Source organism: Cetorhinus maximus, chromosome 31 (genome assembly GCF_964194155.1).
Source record: "Cetorhinus maximus chromosome 31, sCetMax3.hap1.1, whole genome shotgun sequence".
In the NCBI taxonomy this organism is placed as follows: Eukaryota; Metazoa; Chordata; class Chondrichthyes; order Lamniformes; family Cetorhinidae; genus Cetorhinus; species Cetorhinus maximus.
This window is the reverse complement of record NC_135909.1, coordinates 16,878,510-16,899,479: the sequence shown is the minus strand read 5'-3', so window position 1 is coordinate 16,899,479 and position 20,970 is coordinate 16,878,510. Positions and strand designations below refer to the sequence as shown.

Here is a 20,970-nt window from a genome sequence, read left to right as displayed (position 1 = left end):
GGATATGAACCCATGGCCCCCAGAGAATTAGACTGGGTCTCTGGATTACTAGCCCAGTGACATTACCACTATTCCACCACCTCCCCATGAGAGTGCATGAGCACTTAGCCAGTGGTGATCGTATGATTGAGTTCAACTCAATGCTTGAAAGGAAGAAGCATGAAACAGCTACTAAGTTTCTCGTTTTCAGTGAGGCTGAATTCAATGGGAATGAGACAGAGATTGTCCACAGTAAACTGGTCAAATCTGTTCATGAGGAAAAAGACAAATGGTGAGGAGGAACTGTTCACAAATACTTTAACATGGTGCTGAGCCAGCTTCTACCATTAACCTTCGAGAGATCTATTTGCCTAAAAAGACAGCCATGGACAAGGAAGGAGGCAAGAAACAACATGAAACTCTGCATACATAACTGCAAAGAAAGGAGAGATCCTGGTGAATAGCAAAGAGCAGGAAATGGGGACAAAGCAGATAACAAACTCCAAAAACGCAGTACGATTAAAATATAATAGATTTCAAAATCAACACACAAACTTTTACAATTATATTAGGAGAAGGAGAATGATCAGAGCATGTGGGCCAATTGAAAACTGTTAGCGATGCTGTTGTCAATGAAAATAAGGAAGTTTCAGACATTGTTTCAGTATTTGCAATAGAGGAAGAGGTCAGCATTTCAGGTATTCCAAGGAATCTATTATTGAATCAGCAAGAAGGACTCAACAAAGTTCACATAAGCAAGATAATAGTAATGAAGAAACTAATGGCACTAACGAGTGACAAAACTCCAAGAGGAGATTGTTTCATTGCAGGGAATTAAAGGAAGGAGTTGAGAACAGAAGTGTTCAAACTTCTCTCCACTTGGGGACCATTCTGTCAGATTGGAAAATATTGCCTGTCATTCCAACATTTAAGAAAGGAGTCAGAGGGAAACCAGGGAATTGTCGGCCTGTTCGACTAAGCCCTGTTTTCAGGAAATTCCGGGAGTTCACTATGAAGAATAGGGAGTCTGAACGCCTCGAAGTTTTTCAGCTGTTCAGAGAAAGCCAACATGGATTTGTAAAGGGGAGGTTATTCTTGATGAATAGGATTGATTTTTGGGAGAGGTTACTAAAGTAGTTGACAGTGGAATGTCTATGGATGTTATTAATAATGTCACGGATGCTTTAAAGGTGTTTCCCTGAAGTCGCCCATGAACAATATATCTGTATGTTGTGTATATTTCCTTACCCATGGAGTGAGAAATTCAATTGTAAATAAGCCAGCGAAAAAGCCTTTTTCCTTAAAAAAATAAATGATTAGTTCATTTTACTCTATTGCTTTGGAATTTACTGAAGAATAGATAAAGTTGCTAACACATACTCATGTGGATTAGATACAAATGAAGATAGAACAGCACTTATAAAATTGGATCATTTTAGTCCATACTCAGTGCAGGCCTGATATATTTTGAAGTCGAGATGTTGTGCTGTCTGAAATGAAGGTTTTTAAGTTATAGAATTGTCTTGGCAGCTGCAATGGCTTCCACAGTGGAATTGCCGGAGGTTACGTAAACATGTGAGCTTAGTAGCTGGAATCAGGTTTACAGGGAGCAGAGAAGGTTCTTCTGTTCTGAAGGCACGGCACTTTTAAATGCCTGGTGATTTTACAGCAGACCTGTCCTGTTTTTAGATGCCTTTCTCTGTCTCTCCCTGGAGTTAAGCTGGAGGCAGAGCCATTGAACATTTTAAGGCAAAGTTAGATAGATTCTTGATTGAAAAAGGAGTTAAAGGGTATCGGAGGCAGGGAGGAAAGTAGGAGTTGAGGCCAGAATAACATCAGGCATGATCTTATTGAATGGGGGAAGCAGGCTGGAGGGGCCGAATGGCCGATTCCTGCTCTTAATTTATAAGTTGCTATGTTTGTAATGCCTCCAGTCATTTCCAATCTGGGTCCGTGAAGTTGATGGCAATTAAGAACAACATTAATCAGAGTGGAAGGAAATCAGACTCAACCTGGTGAGAGTCAGGTGCTGACTTCAAGCTCCACTGATCTCTTTTTGTGATATCACCATCACCTTATTCCGAGTATTCGGAAAAGGCTGAATCGTTTGCAACAGAAATACTGATTGATCCAGACATCTAAAGATTGCCACAAAATAAATCCCAATTCAATATTATACATGAAATGATTGAAATAAATTGCTACAGGTTTATAATGGCAGTAGCTTCAGAGCCTCATCGACTGAAAGGTTCTTGTTAAATACATTCCCTGAGTGAATTTAAATTGAAACCAGGTTTAAAGGTGATGCTTTATTCACACATCGAAGGTGAGAGAGATGCTGTAGGACACACACTATGCCCAGTCGCTGAAAGTGATTAACAGACTGGATTTTGTGTTTAGTGCTCCCGGGAATGTTACTGATACCTTTCCTGAATACCAAGGCTAGGACAGGCACTCTGGAAGGTACGGGGAGCTGAGACTTGTCCCTGAGAGTAATTGAAGGGATGATAACTGAAATAATCGAGTTATAAAGGGGGAAAGACCCAAATATAGAACAGTCAGTAACAGGACATCAATCAGTCTCCACTTAACTTGGAGAAATTAAGGACCCAACATAATGTATTTAAAACTGGATTAATTATTGAATCAATCTTAAAATATTAAACTCCAGGCCACTTATAGGGGTTATTAACCACAGGACAATTAAACTCTGACTGTCAGAATGAACATGGTTCAGTCCTGGATGTGATTAACAGCAGCATTGACAGCAGAATCCAACCCCTGCAGTCACATGTGAACTCGCTGATGTTGCAGCAGATTGGATGACCGAGTGAATCCCTTCCCACACACAGAGCAGGGGAACGGCCTCTGCCCAGAGTGAGTGCGTTGGTGCTTCCGCAGATCATTACTGCTTTTAAAGCTCTTCTCACAGTCCAGACATTGAAAAGGTCTCTGCTCAGTGTGAGCTAGTTGATGTTCAGTGAGGTTCGATGGCCGAGTGAATCCTTTCCCACACACAGAGCAGATGAATGGCCTCTCCCCAGTGTGAATTCGCTGGTGTGTCAATAGGTTGGATGAACAATTAAATGTCTTCTCACACACAGAGCAGGTGAACGGCCTCTCTCCTGAGTGAGTGCGTTTGTGCTTCCGCAGATCATTGCTGCTTTTAAAGCTCTTCTCACAGTCAGGGCATTGAAAAGGCCTCTGCTCAGTGTGAACTACTTGGTGTTGCCGCAGATGGAATAACCGAGGAAATGCTTTCCCACACACGGAGCAGGGGAATGGCCTCTCCCCACTGTGAGTGTGTTGGTGTTCCAGCAGCTGCTTTGTGCTTTTAAAGCTCTTCTCACACACAGGGCACTGAAATGGTCTCTGGTCAGTGTGGACAAGTTAATGTTCAGTGAGCTGGGATGACTGAGTGAATCCCTTCCCACACCCAGAGCAGATGAATGGCCTCTCCCCAGTGTGAACTCGCTGGTGTGTCAATAGGTTGGATCTAGTTTTGAAACCTTTCTGACACACGGAGCAGGTGAACGGCCTCTCCCCAGTGTGAACTCGCTGGTGTGCGGATAGATTGGATGTCGTTGTGAATCCTTTCTGACACAGGGAACAGGTGTAAGGCCGGTCCAGAGTGTGACTTCGCTGGTGTTTCCGCAGGGCAGATGAGTGAGTGAATCCCTTCCCACACTCGGAGCAGATGAACGGTCTCTCCCCAGTGTGACTGCGTCGATGAGTTTCCAGTAGGGATGGAGATCTGAATCCCTTCCCACAGTCCCCACATTTCCACGGTTTCTCCGCAGTGCAGGAGCCCTTGTGTCTCTCCAGGTCAGACATTCTCCTGAAGGTGTTGACTCCATAGAACAATAGAACTATAGGAAAGTTACACCACAGAAAGAAGCCACTCAGCTTTTAGTGCCTGGGCTGGGCGAAAATAAAAAAAATAAAAAAAACGAGCTGCCCATTCGAATCCCACCTTCCAGCACCCGGCCTGTATCCTTGCAGGTTACAGCACATTAGGTGCAGATCCAGGTACCTTTAAAATGAGCTGAGGGCTTCTGCCTCCACCACCAAACCAGGCAGCAAATTTCAAACATCCATCACCCTCTGGGTGAAGAAACCTTGCCTCATGTCCCCTCCAATCCTTCAACGAATCACCTTAAATCTGTGTCCCCTTGTAATTAGCCTCTCTGCTCGGGGAAACCGAGCATCCCTGTCTACTCTGTCTAGACTCCTTCACTGTCGCTGGGTCAAAATCCTGGAACTCCCTTCCTAACAGCACTGTGGGTCTACATACACCACATGGACGGCAGTGGTTCAAGAAGGCAGCTCATCACCACCTTCTCAAGGGCAAATGGGAATGGGCAACAAATGCTGGCCCAGCCAGCAAAGCCCACATCCCATGAATTAATACACAAAAAACTCCTCAATCTTGTACACCTCAATCAGGTCATCCTCAGCCTCCTCAGGAAAACAATCCCAGTCTATCCAATCTTTCCTCATAGCTGCAATTTTCAAGCCCTGGCAATATTCTTGAAAGTCTCCTCTGTGCGCTCTCTGGAGGAATTGTATACTTCCTGTAATGTGGTGACCAGAATTGTACACAAAATGCCAGCTGTGGCCTAACCAGTATTTTATACAATTCCAGCATTACATGCCTGCTTTTGTATTCAATGCCTCATCCAATAAAAGAAAGCATTCGATATGCTTCCTTTACCCACAGTCATCCTTATTACTTCCTCAAAAGCATTGATTAAATTAGTAAGACACGACCATCTCCTAACAAAAGTATGCTGACTCTCTCTCATTAATCCATTCCTTTCTCAGCGAGAGTTTATCCTGTCTCTCAGGATTGATTCTAATAATTTTCCAACCACTGAAGTCAGGCTGACTGGCCTATAATAATTTGGCCTAACCCTTGCGCCCTTTTTAAATAACAGTGCAATGTTCACAGACCTCCAATCCTCTGGTACCTCGAATGTATCTAGGGAGAAATGGAAAACTGTCCTCAGAGCATTCGCTATTTCCGTCCTGGTTTCCTTTAACAGCCTGGGATACAACCCATCTGACCCTGGTTATTTATCCAACTTCAAGGATGTCAAAACCTCCAGAACATCCCTCTCCTTCGTGATGACAGAGACAAAATACTCATTAAGAATCCTGCCTACATCTTCAGCATCAAAGCACAAGTTACCATATACATCTCTGATAGGTCCTACCATTTCCTTAGTTATTCTCTTGCTCATTAAGATCTGTAACTAGTCCACACTCTCCAGATCACCTCTCAGCTTCATAAAATTTGTCTTTCCCCAATTTAGAACTTTTACTCCTGTTCTATCTTCATCCTTTTCCATAATTATGCTAAATCTAACTGTAATATGGTCACTCTAGCCAAAATGGTCAATCACTGCAACTTCATCCACTTGCCCAGCTTCATTTCCTATGGCTAAATCTAGAATTTCACTCCCTTTCACTGGTCTTGTTACATGCCGACTAAACATGTTCTATTCAATGCAGTTGAAGAATTTTATGTCCTCTGTGCCTACTACACTGTTTGTAACCTAATTGATATTCGGGTAGTTGAAGTCCCCAACTATTATTACCTTACTGTTTTTGCACTCAGAAATGTTCCTACATATTTGCTCTTCTAGCTCCATCTCACTATTTGTGGATCTATAGTACATTCCCAGTAGTGTGGCTGCCCCCTTTCATATTTCTGAGCTTAACACATATAGCATGATTTCACAGAATCACACAGTGCAGAAGAGGCCCTTCATCCAATCGAGTCTGCACCAACATGTGAGAAACACCTGACCTACCTACCTAATCCCATTTACCAGCACCTGGCCCATAGCCTTGAATGTTGTGATGTGCCAAGTGCTCATCCAGGTACTTTTTAAAGGATGTGAGGCAACCCGCCTGCACCACCCTCCCAGTCAGTGCATTCCAGACCGTAACCACCCTCACATCGCCCCTAAACCTCCTGCCCCTCACCTTGAACTTGTGTCCCTTCGTGACTGATCCTTCAACAAAGGGGAACAGCTGCTCCCGATCCACCCTATCCATGCCCCTCATAAACTTGCACACCTCGATCTGGTCACCTCTCAGTCTTCTCTGCTCCAACGAAAACAACCCAAGTCTATCCAACCTCTCTTCATAACTTAAATGTTTCATCCCAGGCAACATCCTGGTGAATCTCCTCTGCTCCCCCTCCAGTGCAATCACATCCTTCCTATAATGTGGCGACCAGAACTGCACACAGTACTCCAGCTGTGGCCTCACCAAGGTTCTATACAACTCCAACATGACCTCCCTACTTTTGTAATCTATGCCTCGATTGATAAAGGCAAGTGTCCCAAACGCCTTTTTCGCCACCCCATTAACATACCCCTCCACCTTCAGAGATCTATGGACACACACGCCATGGTCCCTTTGTTCCTTAGAACGTCCTGGTGTCATGCTATTCATTGAATGTTTCCTTGTCAAATTACTCCTTCTAAAGTGTATCACCTCACAGTTTTCAGGGTTAAATTCCATCTGCCACTTATCTGCCCATTTGACCATCCCATCTATATCTTCCTGTAGCCCAAGACACTCAAACTCACTGTTAACCATCCGGCCAATCTTTGTGTCATCCGCAAACTTACTAATCCTATCCCCCACATGGTCATCTATGTCGTTTATATAAATGGTGTATAATAGGGGACCCAGCACAGATCCCTGTGGTATGCCACTGGACACGGGCTTCCAGTCACTAAAGCAGCCTTCTGTCATCACCCTCTGTCTCCTACAACTAAGCCAATTTTGAATCCACCTCATCAAATTACCCTGTATCCCATGTGCATTTGCCTTCTTTATAAGTCTCCCATGTGGGACCTTGTCAAGGGCTTTGCTGAAATCCATATAAACTACATCAACTGCACTACCCTCATCTACACACCTGGTCACCTCCTCAAGAAATTCAATCAAATTTGTTAGGCATGACCTCCCTCTGACAAAACCATCCTGACTATCTCTGAACAAACCTTGCCTCTCCAAGTGGAGATAGATTCTCTCCTTCAGAATTTTGTCCAATATTTTCCCTACTACTGACGTGAGACTTACTAGCCTGCAGTTCCCTGGCTTATCTCTACAACCCTTCTTAAATAGCGGAACCAGATTAGCTGTTCTCCAGTCCTCTGGCACCTCCCCTGTGGCCAGAGAGGAATTGAAAATTTGGGTCAGAGTCCCTGCGATCTCCTCCCTTGCCTCCCTCAGCAGTCTGGGACACAAATCATCCAGACCTGGAGATTTGTCCACTTTTAAACCTGCCAACACCTGCAATACCTTGTCACTCCCTATATCAACTTGCTCAAGAACCTCGCAGTCTCTCTCCCTGAGTTCCATACCTTCATCCTCATTCTCTTGGGTGAAGACGGATGTGAAGAATTCGTTCAACACTCTACCGATCTCCTCTGGCTCCATCCATAGATTTCCCCCTTGGTCCCTAATAGGCCCTACTCTTTCCCTGGTTATCCTCTTCCCATTGATATACTTATAGAATATCTTGGGATTTTCCCTACTTTAACTAGCCAAAGCTTTCTCATATGCCCCCTTTGCTGTGCCAATTGTTTTCTTAAGCTCCTCCCTGCACTTTATGTGCTCCACTAATGCCTCTGCTGATTTGCTCCCCTTCTACCTGCTAAAAGCCTCTCTTTTCCTTCTCATTGTATCCTGAATATGTCTGGTCATCCATGGTTCTCTGGGCTTGTTACTCCTTCCTGTCACCCTAGAGGGAACATGTTGAGCCTGTACACACCCAATTTCCTTTTTCAACGCCCCCCACTGTTCCGCTGTAGATTTCCCCACAAGTTCCAGTCTACCTTGGCCAGACCCACCTTATTTTACTAAAATCCACTCTACCCCAATCCAAAACATTTTTTTTTTGCAACTTGTCTATTTTTTTGTCCATAACAAGCTTAAATTGTACCATGTTGTGATCGTTATCACTAAAATGCTCCCCAACTACCACCTCAGCCACCTGTCCAGCTTCATTCCCCAGAATTTGGTCCAGCAATGCACCGTCCCTTGTTGGACCCTCTACAAATTGACCTAAAAAGTTCTCCTGTGCACATTTCAACAAATTCCTCCACTTAACACTATGTCTATCCCAATTAATGTTGGGAAATTTGAAATCACCTAATATAATTATCCTATTGCTATTGTTTTTACACATCTCCGCAAATTGTGACATATTTTCTCCTCAATTTCCCGCTAACTATCTGGGGGTTTATAATAAACACCTAACAATGTGGCTGCCCCTTTTTTATTCCTAAGCTCTGCCCATAAAGCTTCATTTGATGTCTCCTCCAAGATATCCTCTCTCCTTACTGCATTAACTGACTCCTTAACTAATAATGCAATGCCTCCGCCTCTTTTACCCCCTCCCCGTCTTGTCTGAAGATTCTATATCCTGAAATATTGAGCTGCAAATCCTGCCCCTCTCTCAACCACGTCTCTGTGATGGCTATTATATCACAATTCCATGTGTCAATCCTCACCCTTAACTCATCCGTTTTAAATATAACACTCCTGGCATTAAAGTATAGGCCATCCAGCCTTGCCTTACTCCGCTGAAACTTAATGCAGCTGTATTCCCTCTGACTTGATTGTTTTACTGTATTATGATGTGTCCCTATTCTGCTAACATTCTGTGTCCCCTCCCCCTGCCGAATTAGTTCAAACTCCTCCCAACAGCACTAGCAAACCCGCCCGCAAGGATGTTAGTACCGCTCAGGTTCAGATGTAGACTGTCCCGCTTGTACAGGTCCCACCTTCCCCAGAAACAGTCCCAATGATCCAGGAATCTAAAACCCTCCCTCCTGCACCAACTCTTAAGCCACGTATTCATCTGCGTTATTCTCCTATTTCTGTGCTTGCTAGCACGTGGCACTGGGAGTAATCCAGAGATAACAACCCGAGAGGTCCTGCTTTTCAGTCTACTGCCTAACTCCCTGAATTCTTGATGCAAGACCTCATATCCCTCTTTCTACCTATGTCATTGGTACCAACATGTACCATGACCTCTGCCTTATCACCCTCCCTCTTCAGGATGCCCTGCAGCCATTTAGTGACACCCCGGACCCTGACACCAGGGAGGCAACACACCATCCTGGAGTCACATTGACGGCCACAGTAATCAGTAATGCTACCCCACCACACCTTTTTAGGCCCCTCTCTACCCTGCCTGAAAACTCCATGATCAGCGATGTTGAGCTGCCATTTTTGGCCCTCTTTAAGCCAAATCTCCATTATAGCAATGTCATGCTGCCACGTGACTATCTTTTCCCTCAGCCATTTGGCTTTTTTGCTAAATTTCTTGCATTTAGATAAATACCTTTTAACTTTGCCAAATTCCTGTGCATTTAACCTTTGCTTCTTCTGTCTTTCAGAGTCACTCGCTAATTTGCTGTCTCCCGCTCTCTGCTCTGAATCTGTCTTCAGGTTCCCATCCCCCCCGCCAACCTAGTTAAAACCCTCCCCAACAACACTAACAAATCTCCCTTAAAGGACACTCGTCCTAGTCCTATTCAGGTGTAGAGCGTCTGGTTTGTACAGATCCCACCTTCCCCAGAACCGGTACCAATGCCCCAGGAATCCAAAGCCCTCCCTCCGGCACAATCTCTCCACTCTCTCTTCTGAAGGTGTTGACTCTGACTGGGTTCAGCTCTGAGCTCATCAAAAAGCAGAATACGGAAGAGATGATGGAAATCTTAAATTGAAACAGAGAATGTTGGAAAAGAAAACTCAGCAGATTAGGCAGCATTTGTGTCCTGAGAAAAACAGAGTTAGTGTTTCAGCTGTGACCTTTCACCAGGACTGGGATAAGTGAGAGATGGAATAGGTTGGAAACCAGGGGTGTGTGGGACAAGGACAAAAGGAAGGTTTGTGACCGGGTGGAAGACAGGAGAGGTTGAGTGACAGAAAAGTTAGTCTCCAGGGCCAAAGGGAATGGAGATGGGGCAAGAAAAGAAGCAAAGAAACAAAACCTGTGCCTGGAGCAGCTGAGCTGCGAACTGAAAAAATAAAAGGAAACAAGCAAAGGAAACAAAATGAAGAACGGAGTTTACGGTCTGAAATTGTTGAGCTCAATGTTTCATCTCACTGACCTTCAGTCTGCAACAACCACCGGCTTCATGGTGCCGCCCGCCCAGGTCCCTCGCCGCACGTCTGCCGATCCTGGCGGCTCCGATTCGGGCTCTGAGAGCCGCTGAGACTCGGTCACCCCCGGCTCAGCTTCCAGGAGCCACACTGCGCATGCTCCACGCAAACAGAAACTTCTGAGGGCTGGACTTTGCTGCGCCTGCGCACTGTGGCCTTTTTGATGGTGAGAGGCCGCTTTCGCAGCCGCTGAGCATTCTGGTTATTTCTGTTCGCCATTTCATTCAACAACAACTCAGACAGAGGCCATTCGACTCAGAGTGTGGGCCCTGTCCCATTCCGCTGATCATTTCAGATCCGCCTGAAAATATTGTCATTTCTGTATTCCAATTCCCTTTTAAATGTACAATTGAATCACCAACTCGCTTGTCATTTAAACTTTCCTGCCCTCTACACTACTTTCGAAACAACAAGACAGCAGGTTATACCAGATATTGTAATGAATAACGACCCACAATCTGTTAATAATATGACAATGAATGAACATCTAGCAAAAAGTGACCACAAAGTTTTAGTGGCCGACATTCAGTTCGTGACTTTCAGGCTGCGCATTCCGAATCACCACAACTCACTGTCTTTAAAAAAAATTTCCCAGCTACCACTAAACAATCATGGGCTGTACGCTGGAGCCCTTATCTCGCAGAATGGTGCAGCTGAGTCGTGATCGGTCTGTAGCTCAGAGATCACTGGATCAAAACCATTCTCTACTATTTGTATTCCCATTGACACCAAAAGGTAGCATTTGATGCAACACTCAATCACTTTTATTTACAGAATATTTGTATCAGTTTATTACGCCCAGTCAACACTTCAATCTGCAATCTCAAATTGTTTTTATTAACGCAAGGTCACAAACTGTAAATGCTGCAAACACACACCAGCTCAGGATTTCAACTTTCTCCCAACCGTTTTCTCCAAAAGACCTGACATTGGCAGTTGCCCTTCTTTTGTTCTCCTGCACTCGAGGATTATCTGTAAAGTAAAAGTTATTCCCTTAGATGGAAACAGTCTAGTGCAGTTTATACATATTTGTCAGAAAATGTCAGATCTATACGGTCTGACAGTAATTCACCATGTTTATTTGAACAGCAGCGTCCTCCCAGTGACAAGCACCATTCAGAAATACAAGAACATCAGCAAAACGGAGACAACATTATCACAAAGACGCAGTTAATAATTATTTGGACAGACATCACCATGATTTCTTAATCCCTGGTTAAAAACATGGAATCCCATCCCCAAAAATCACCATGAACTGTTAAAGTGAAGTTTCCTTTATATTCGTTCGTTTCGGGCTTGTATTAGTTACATATTGCACTAAATACTTCTTTCAGAGCCTCCGATTGTTCCCTGTCTTGTTTTGCATGCTGATTGGGATTTAACATGTTCAGTTTACCACTCAGTCCGTCCTTATCGGCCTTACTTAAGGTGAAAACTGTGACATGTGTGTGACCTTTAGACTCGAATTGAATGTCTACCACTAACATTTTCTGGTCACTTATTGCTAGCTGTTCATTTATTGTCATATTATTAATTTATTGTGGGTCGTCATTCATTACAATATTCTGTATAATCTGTTGTTTTATCATTTCTAAAGTAGCGTGGAGGGCAGGAAAGTTTAAATTATAAGCGAGTTGCTGGTGCAAGGCTAAAGAGAGTAGTAAAGAGACAAGTAAAGAAATGAAAGATTTGTCTGATGACGGTCCGAATGGCAGACGGATGAACAGCTGCCATCCGAATGTAATGTATGAATTGTTTCATCAGAAGCCATTGGCCTGAAGCTGCATTATTATCTGACTTGATATCCCCATTTTATACTTGTTCTTCCTTCGTTTCTCTTCCCATGCCCAGTGGCGTCTGTGGAAGACAAAACAAGTGCTTACATCTGTTTCTATGGCTAGTTTGTTTTCCCCCTGAAATAGGGCGCTCGTGGCAAGAAATTGAGGTGCACAACTCTGCACCAATCATTGCCAACCAGGAGACTCTCCTTCTCTTCCCGCATGCCATAGGCGTATTGGAATGATTTACAGCTTGATGATTAACCTGTTTGGCCATCAAGTCCTAGAGTGGGACTCGAACCCAGAGAAGCAGTGACGCTCCTGTGCTGCGCCACGGGACACTTATTCCTCATATTATACATTCTACTGTAAGTATTCTGGGGAGAACAAGTTACAGGCATGGGAAGTACAATCCATGAATCTCTGTAGCTGAGAATCCCTGTTGGCGATGAGTGTGGTATCATCAGATAGAGGAGTTCTCTGATCAAGACCTGCTGTATCGTTGCCTTCACTTTCAACTGGGACAATTTAACCGTTTGCTATCTGACCTGTTATGCAGGAAATCTGCAGGGAAGGCAAAGGGCAGGATCATGAGAAAATTAAATACTAAACAAAGTGGGGCAAGGAAACAACCCATTCTTCATTTCACTCCATTCTTCACCCTGAAGCTGTTGGAAGTGGTGCTGTCAAACCGTACAGTACAGTGCATGTTGTAATGAAAGGACGGAGGAGCTTTGATGGACAGTCAATTTTATCCAGAATTTGGTAAAGTCCTGCGCTGTTGATGGTGGTGAATGTTTTAGTGCCTTCTCTGAAAACAAGGTAAAGATATTCACATATTTTGTCGCCCATGTCTGCAACTGGTTCTCCCTTACTAGAAACTGCAAAAAACAAAACTGTGGCCGAGGGATCGGTGTCACATCTCCGCCCTTGATGCCATTGAACAACACTCCGCAGAAAAAGTTAGCAAATTCTTATGTCACACAGGAATACATCGAACTTCAGATCAGAAAGCTGTGGGTCTGAATCACATCCCAACCCAAGCTACTGTTATAACAGATCTGTGTCTGAATAAATGGAAGCCCCATGCAATAAACACTGTCACATTTGAATGTTTAGTGAGTGAGTTTCATAGAGGGTCCTTAAACTGCCCAGCAAATAAAGTGTCACCTTTCAGCAGAAAATGTGGCCAGAAAATACTAGGAAACTCGAAACTGTATAATTTATCTGTCAGAGCACAGGCATTAACTCCAGGTGACAGATCCGGGCTTTCAGACCTCCTGGGTAGAGAATTTCAAAGATTCACCTCCCTCTGAGTGAAGAAATTCCGCCTCACCTCAGTCTTAAATAGCCTGGCCTTTATTCTGACTCTGTTCCCTCTGGTTCTGGACCCACCAGCCAGGGGAATCAACCTATCTACATCTGGCCTCACATGCGGTACCTTATCAAATGCCATTTGGAAATTCAAATATATTACATATACTGGTTTGCCTTCATCTATCCTGCTTGCTATCTCCTCAAAAAAATCTAATGAATTTGTCAGGCATGATTTCCCATTCATGAAGCCATGCTGACATGCTTGATTATATTGTTCATTTCTAAATGCTCTGCTATTACATCCTTTATAATAGACTCTAACATTTTCCCAGTGACAGTTGTTTAGCTAACTGGCCTATAGTTACCCGTTTTTGTCTCCCTCCCTTTTTGAATAAGAGTGTTGCATTGGAAGTTTTCCAATACTCTGGGACGCTTCCAGAGTCTAAGGATTCTTGGAAGATTATTTCCAGTGGATCCACTGTCTCTGTAGCTACTTCCTTTAATATCCTATGATGCAGGCATGCAGGCCCAGGGGACTTATCAGCCTTTAGCCTTAAAGGCTAAAGGAAACTATTCGGGCTAAAGGCCCACTCATTGCCCTTTAAAAAAAAAATAGTCTCCTGACTCTCAGAACTCTTTTTTAAATGAAGTCTCTCCGCTCTTTTTATAACTATGTCTCCCCGTTCCTTTTATAATTAAGCCTACCCGCTCTTTTCATTAAGTAATGAATACGTAGAGTGGACAGAGTTCACCTAAAATATCTTTCACATCTTTCTGAACTAATGAAATGGCTGGCCGGAAATTTCAAACAATCCCGCGCTTCCTGAGCCTCGCGCCGGGTCGGCACTGGGACCGCGGTCATTTCTCTGTCTCTCCCACTTTCTCTCTCCCCCCAGAAATTACTTTCGACATTTCATCCTTTGATATATTTTTTAAAAAGGCGCCACCATGTCATTTTAATTGGGGGGTGGGGTGAGAATGGGGGAACAGAGTGGGTCCCATTTGCTCTTTCTAGCCCTGTCTGTGAGGTTTGTGCTGAGCTGCGGATGGAGTGGTTGTGAAAAGAGTGAATTTTGTAATCCAGGGTCAGCAATGACTGCGCATGCGCCTTTCTGCACATTGCCCCCAATAAAGATGGCGGATTTAAAGATCCATGCGCGTGCGCGGCGTTGGCCGCAAACGTCGCCGTCACTCAGTGACACCCGAGTTCAGGGTTTCTGACACAGGCTCAATGCAGCAGCAGTGTGAGCGTCGGTATTGGTTTGTAGATTCAGCGATTAAATTCAAGGTTGCTGTTTCGAGGTCACTCGGAGTTGGCGGAGTTCTGCATTTGTCCTTCATATATTCCGGGGCACTTTGTATCAAGCAGAAGTTAGAAGCAAAAAGTATAAGTAATGTCTGGGAAATAGTTAAACAGCAGACAGCCTAGAAAACAGTTTAAATTAATCACTGACCTGACAGAACGGAGGGAAAATGGGGATTAAGCAAAATTCCAATCCCCGGAGTATAATCAAGGTGTAAAGAAGTGAATGTAGGAGCAGTAAAATACTATAATTGAACGGATGGGCTTGTGGCGCAACGGTAGCGCGTCTGACTCCAGATCAGAAGGTTGCGTGTTCAAATCACGTTAGGCTCAAAAAAGCTTGTCTGCTTTTGTCCCCTGCTTGTCCCTCCGTCCTCACCCCATCTTACAATCCCAGCCCCAGCCGCGCATTCACTATACCCCCTGACCTTCCCCTCTCCGACGCTGAACGTTCAGTGCTCAGCAAAGGACTTAGTTTCATACCCTTACGCCCTCATCTCAATGAATTTCGGGCTCGGCATGATGCTGAACTCTTCTTCCGCCGTCTTCGTCTCCGTGCTCACTTCTTTGGGCAGGAGTCCTCTCCCCGTTCAACGGATCCTTTTCCCCACCTCCAATATTCTCCCTCCACTTGGACCCCTCCCTCTGGATTCTTACCTTCTCTTGATCTTTTCATTGAGAACTGTCGGCGTGACATTAGCCGTCTCAATTTCTCTGCTCCTCTCACCCATTCTAATCTGTCTCTCTCTGAACTCACTGCACTCCGTTCTCTCAGGTCCAACCCCAACATTGTCATCAAACCCGCTGACAAGGGTGGTACTGCTGTTGTCTGGCGCATTGACCTCTACCTCGCGGAGGCTGAGCGTCAACTCGCAGACGTTTCCTCCTACCTCTCCCTGGACCATGACCCCACCACAGAACATCAAGCCATTGTTTCCAGGACTGTCACTGACCTCATCTCCTCTGGAGATCTTCCTCCCACAGCTTCCAACTTGATAGTCGCCCAACCTCGGACAGCCCGCTTCTACCTCCTACCCAAAATCCACAAACAGAACTGTCCTGGCAGACCGATCGTGTCAGCCTGTTCCTGCCCCACGGAACTCATTTCTCGTTATCTTGACTCCCTTCTCTCTCCCCTTGTCCAGTCCCTTCCCACCTACATCCGTGATTCCTCTGACACCTTACGTCACATCAACAATTTCAAGTTCCCTGGCCCCAACCGCTTCGTCTTCACCATGGATGTCCAATCCCTCTACACCTCCATCCCCCACCAGGATGGTCTGAGGGCCCTTAGCTTCTTCCTTGAACAGAGGCCCCAACAATCCCCATCCACCACTACTCTCCTCCGTCTGGCTGAACTTGTTCTCACACTGAACAATTTCTCCTTTAAGTCCTCTCACTTCCTCCAAATAAAAGGTGTGGCTATGGGTACCCGCATGGGCCCCAGCTATGCCTGTCTCTTTATGGGGTATGTGGAACATTCCTTGTTCCAGTCCTACTCCGGCCCCCTCCCACAACTCTTTCTCCGGTACATCGATGATTACTTCGGTGCTGCTTCATGCTCTCGTCGGGACCTGGAAAAATTCATTAATTTTGCTTCCAATCTCCACCCCTCCATCATCTTCACATGGTCCATCTCTGACACTTCTCTTCCCTTCCTTGACCTCTCTGTCTCAATTTCTGATGATAGACTGTCCACCAATATCCATTACAAGCCTACCGACTCCCACAGCTACCTCGACTACAGCTCCTCACACCCTGCTTCCTGTAAAGACTCCATCCCATTCTCTCAGTTCCTTCACCTCCGTCGCATCTGTTCTGATGACGCTACCTTCAAAAACAGCTACTCTGACATGTCCTCCTTCTTTCTTAACCGAGGTTTTCCATCCACGGTCATTGACAGGGCCCTCAACCGTGTCCGGCCCATATCCCGCGCATCCTCCCTCACGCCTTCTCCTCCTTCCCAGAAACATGATAGGGTCCCCCTTGTCCTCACTTATCACCCCACCAGCCTCCGCATTCAAAGGATCATCCTCCGCCATTTCCGCCAACTCCATCATGATGCCACCACCAAACACATCTTCCCTTCACCCCCCTTGACGGCATTCCGTAGGGATCGTTCCCTCCGGGACACCCTGGTCCACTCCTCCATCACCCCCTACTCCTCAACCCCCACTTATGGCACCTCCCCATGCCCACGCAGAAGATGCAACACCTGCCCCTTCACTTCCTCTCTCCTCACCGTCCAAGGGCCCAAACACTCCTTTCAAGTGAAGCAGCATTTCACTTGCATTTCCCCTAACTTAGTCTACTGCATTCGTTGCTCCCAATGCGGTCTCCTCTACATTGGAGAGACCAAACGCAAACTGGGCGACCGTTTTGCGGAACACCTGCGGTCTGTCCGCAAGAAAGACCCAAACCTCCCTGTCGCTTGCCATTTTAACACTCCACCCTGTTCTCTTGCCAACATGTCTGTCCTTGGCTTGCTGCATTGTTCCAGTGAAGCCCAACGCAAACTGAAGGAACAGCACCTCATCTTCCGACTAGGCACTTTACAGCCTTCTGGGCTGAATATTGAATTCAACAACTTTAGATCTTAAACTCCCCCTCCCCCCATCCCCACCCCGTTTCTTTCCCCCCCCCCCCACCCGCTTTTTTTTCAATAATTTATATAGATTCTTCTTTCCCCACCTATTTCCATTATTTTTAAATCTAAAACTAAAACCTTTAGTCTTTCCACCCCACCCCCACTAGAGCTGTACTTTGAATATCCTGTTTTCCATTCTTAATTAGCACTTTTCTCAGACAAAGACCACCACCTTCAACACCTCTTTGACCCTTTTGTCTCTGACATCTTTTGATTATTATCTGCTCACACCACACCCTCAATGTGTCTCTTCCCCCCCGCCCCCCACCCACCTTAAACCAATTTATATTTCTCCCTTGTTGAAACTATGCTGCAGTTCAGCCGAAGGGCCATGGAGGCTCGAAACGTTGACTGATTTCTTCTCCGCCGATGCTGCCAGACTTGCTGAGTTTTTCCAGGTAATTCTGTTTTTGTTTTGTTTTCAAAAAAGCGTTACTGTTCAAGTGGCGGGCTTTTATATCAGTAATCATTGTGTGGGGATGTTGGCGAACAGGATAATGTCAATTGCAATTTCGATACATTAAAGTCCTCTTCCCCGGCTTCTGAATCACCCGCTTAGCTTTTAGTTTGCACAGTTTTATATCGGAACAATGTGGTGTGTCCATTCTTTTTGCAATTGCTCTGTTACCCAGTATGAGAAGTAAAACAAAATCTGTCCATTAACCCCAGCCGCCTCCGTCTACACAGCCGCTGAGTTCAGTTGGTTAGACCGCAGTGTTAACAACATTATATTCATCTTTTATTATGTAAACTATAATTAACGTTTCGAGTCCGTATGACTCTTCAACAGAACTAAGGAAAAATAGAAGAGAGGTCAAATATAAACTGGTTAAAGGTGGGGGCGGGGGGGGCGGGGGACAAGTAGAGCTGGATAGAGGGCCAGTGATAGATGGAGATTGCCAAAGTGAATGGAGCCGGTTAAAGAGCCCGGCCCGGCCTGAGAGTCCCCGAGCCCGGGGTCAGTGGGAACCTGGGGAGAAGACAGATCCCAGGAAAACGAATCAGAGACAGTCATGATCCTTGTCCGGACAGCCCCTCCCCCAACAAGTTTTTGGTAAGATCAGGCTAGGGACCAATAACGTATTTTTTTACTGTGACTAAAGTGTGTGATTCATGACACTTGCTCAGTGAATAAAGCCACAGGATTCCATGGGGATATTTGTCGTACATTCAGGATTAATGTGAGGTACACGTGAAATAACAGCCAAATTGAGGTCGAATGCACAATACAAAATAAATGGCGACCAAGACAGAATCCATGGATTTCACAACAACCCACTCAGACATGAGAAAAACTGGGAGTCAATCAATCTCACTGAAACTCTGCCTCTCTCACGAGGGATTCCAGCCTTCACCTTCGAAGATCTTACTCCAACTCGGAGGGATGAAATGATTGCGAAACGTTCCGGTTTTCAGTTTGGTCTCCCGAGATTCTGTTTACTGATCTACCGAATCTGCTCTCAAGAAGCATCTCCCCAGCACAGCTTCAGCTGCAGTGAACAGAACTCCACTGCTCCAAAGGGGAACCTTCACCCCAAAGGCCTGAAGCTTGGAGTCAGCAAACTTCCACTGCCTTCTTGGAAATTCAGGCCTTCTCTTGAGCCCTCTTCACTGTTGGCAGACCTTTTTCAATTTAACTGCGGCCTCTTCCTCTCCCTGTCTGGAAGTCTTCATTTTATAGCTCACCCTGTCCCATCTCCCTTTGGGATCTCTCCCTGCCCCTTTCCTTTTGGGATCTCTCCCTGCCCCTCTCCCTATGGGATATTTACCTGTCCCTCTCCCTATGGGATCTCTCTGTGCCCCTCTCCCATTGGGGTCTCTCCCTGCCCTTCTAGCTTTGGGGCCTCTCCCTGGCCCTCTCCCTTTGGAACCACTCCCTGCCCCTCTCCCTACGGGATGTCTCCCTGCCCCTCTCCCTATAGGATCTCTCCCTGCCCCTCTCCCTATGGGATCTCTCCCTGCCCCTCTCCCTATAGGATCTCTCCCTGCTCCTCTCCCTTTGGGGCCTCCCCCTGCCCTCTCCCTTTGGGACCACACCCTGTCCCTCTCCCTAAGGGATCTCTCCCTGCTTCTTTCCCTATGGAGTCTCTCCCTGCCTCTCTCCCTTTGGGGCCTCTCCCTGCCCCACTTCCTTTGGGATCTCTCCCTGCTACTCTCCCTTTGGAATCTCATCCTGCCCCTCTCCCTATGGGACCAGTCCCTGCCTCTCTCCCTTTGCGTTCTCTCCCGGCCCCTCTCCCTATGGGATCTCTCTCTTCCCCTCCCCATTTGGGGCCTCTCCCTGCCCCTCTCCCTTTGGGGCCTCTCCCTGCCCCTCTCTCTTTGGGACACTACCTGCCCCTTTCCCTATGGGATCTCTCCCTGCTCCTCTCCCTTTGGGATCTTACCCTGCCCCTCTCCGTATGGGACCACTCCCAGGCCCTCTCACTTTGGGATCTCTCCCTGCTCCTCTCCCTATGGGATCTTACCCTGCCCCTCTCCGTATGGGACCACTCCCTGCCTCTCCCCATTTGGGGCCTCTCCCTGTCCCTCTCCCTTTGGGATCTCTCCCTGTCTTTTTTCCTATGGGATCTCTGTGTCCCTCTCCCTGTCCCTTTGATACTTCTCCCTGTCTCTCTCTCTTTGGGCCTCTCCATTTGGGGCCTCTCCCTGCCCCTCTCTCTTTAGGGCCTCTCCCGGCCCCACTCCCTACGGGATCTCTCCCTGCCCCTCTCCCCATAGGATCTCTCCCTATGGGATCTGTCCCTGCTCATCTCCCTATGGAGTCTCTCCCTGCCTCTCTCCCTCTGGGATCTCTCCCTGCCCCTCTCCCTATGGGATCTCTCCCTGTCCCACTCCCTGTGGGATATCTCCCTTTCCCTCTTCCTTTGGGGCAAGCTCCCTTTCCCCTCTCACTGTTATTTGCCTGGAACACTTTATCTCCAATGTTTTTGATGCTCCTGGCCACATGAACCGGGTTTTCGCCCCTTTGTTTTCTTTATGCACAGGGGCGCTGGGCCAGTCCTCAGCCTAAAGGACTGAAAAAGCCTCAATTGCCTCAATTGCGAGGCTTGTTGGGATTTGAAGTTCCGGACCCCTGCTCTCAACTTCAAGGTAAGTTGACTTTCACAACAAGAGAGAGAGCGAGTGAGGTAGAGAGAGAGGAAAGGAGGGGAGGGATGGTGAGAAAGAGGAGGAGAGGGAGGGAAAGAGCATGCAATAGAGGGAGGGAGGGAGAGAGGGGTAGAGGAAGGGAGGGAGGCAGTAAGAGGTGGGAGAGGGGGGTGAGAGCTGAAGGAACAGAGGAAACTGGAGGGATTGCGTGAGGGGGGAGGAACTTGAATTTCTCCAGCACATTTTGCAACCTCAAGAAGACACAAAACCTCACGACCAATGGCAGGAGGGGGTGGGGTGGGAAGGGGCCGTGGCTTTTTAAGTGAGGTTTTTGTTTGAATGCACACAGAAAGATCCCACAGACTGCAACCTGATCAATGACTGAATAACCTGTTTGAGAGATTCTGTTTGAGGGACTAATATTGACCCCAGGACTCTGGGTAAAACTTCTCTTCTCTTGTTGTCAATAGTTTGGCTGGATTGTTCACATCCCTCTGAGAGGGGAAGATAGGGTCTTGGTTTCTAATGTGCTTTATTGCTGGATATTGTCATATATCCTTACTCCCCATCTGTGGGGTATTAGAGGATATTGTGTTACATATTTTGCCTCTTCTAGAAGCTCAAGGAGTTGGGAACACTGAAAAACTCCAGGTTCT

The 20,970-nt window shown here is 46.2% G+C and overlaps 1 protein-coding gene, 1 long non-coding RNA gene and 1 other non-coding gene across 3 annotated transcripts in view; 1 reads left to right on the top strand and 2 right to left on the bottom strand.

Annotated features, from left to right (window-relative positions):
- LOC144670304 (uncharacterized) overlaps nucleotides 1-20,970 on the bottom strand; it is a 210,811-nt gene that overhangs the window by 54,656 nt on the left and 135,185 nt on the right. The gene's annotated exons all lie outside the window — the stretch shown is intronic.
- LOC144670504 (uncharacterized) overlaps nucleotides 11,082-20,970 on the bottom strand; it is a 35,252-nt gene continuing 25,363 nt past the window's right edge. Inside the window, exon 3 of the long non-coding RNA XR_013573891.1 lies at nucleotides 11,082-11,148. This is a non-coding gene — a long non-coding RNA (uncharacterized LOC144670504). The remainder of the gene's footprint in view (nucleotides 11,149-20,970) is intronic.
- trnaw-cca (transfer RNA tryptophan (anticodon CCA)) lies at nucleotides 14,836-14,907 on the top strand. The gene has a single exon. It is a non-coding gene; the product is annotated as a tRNA-Trp (tRNA).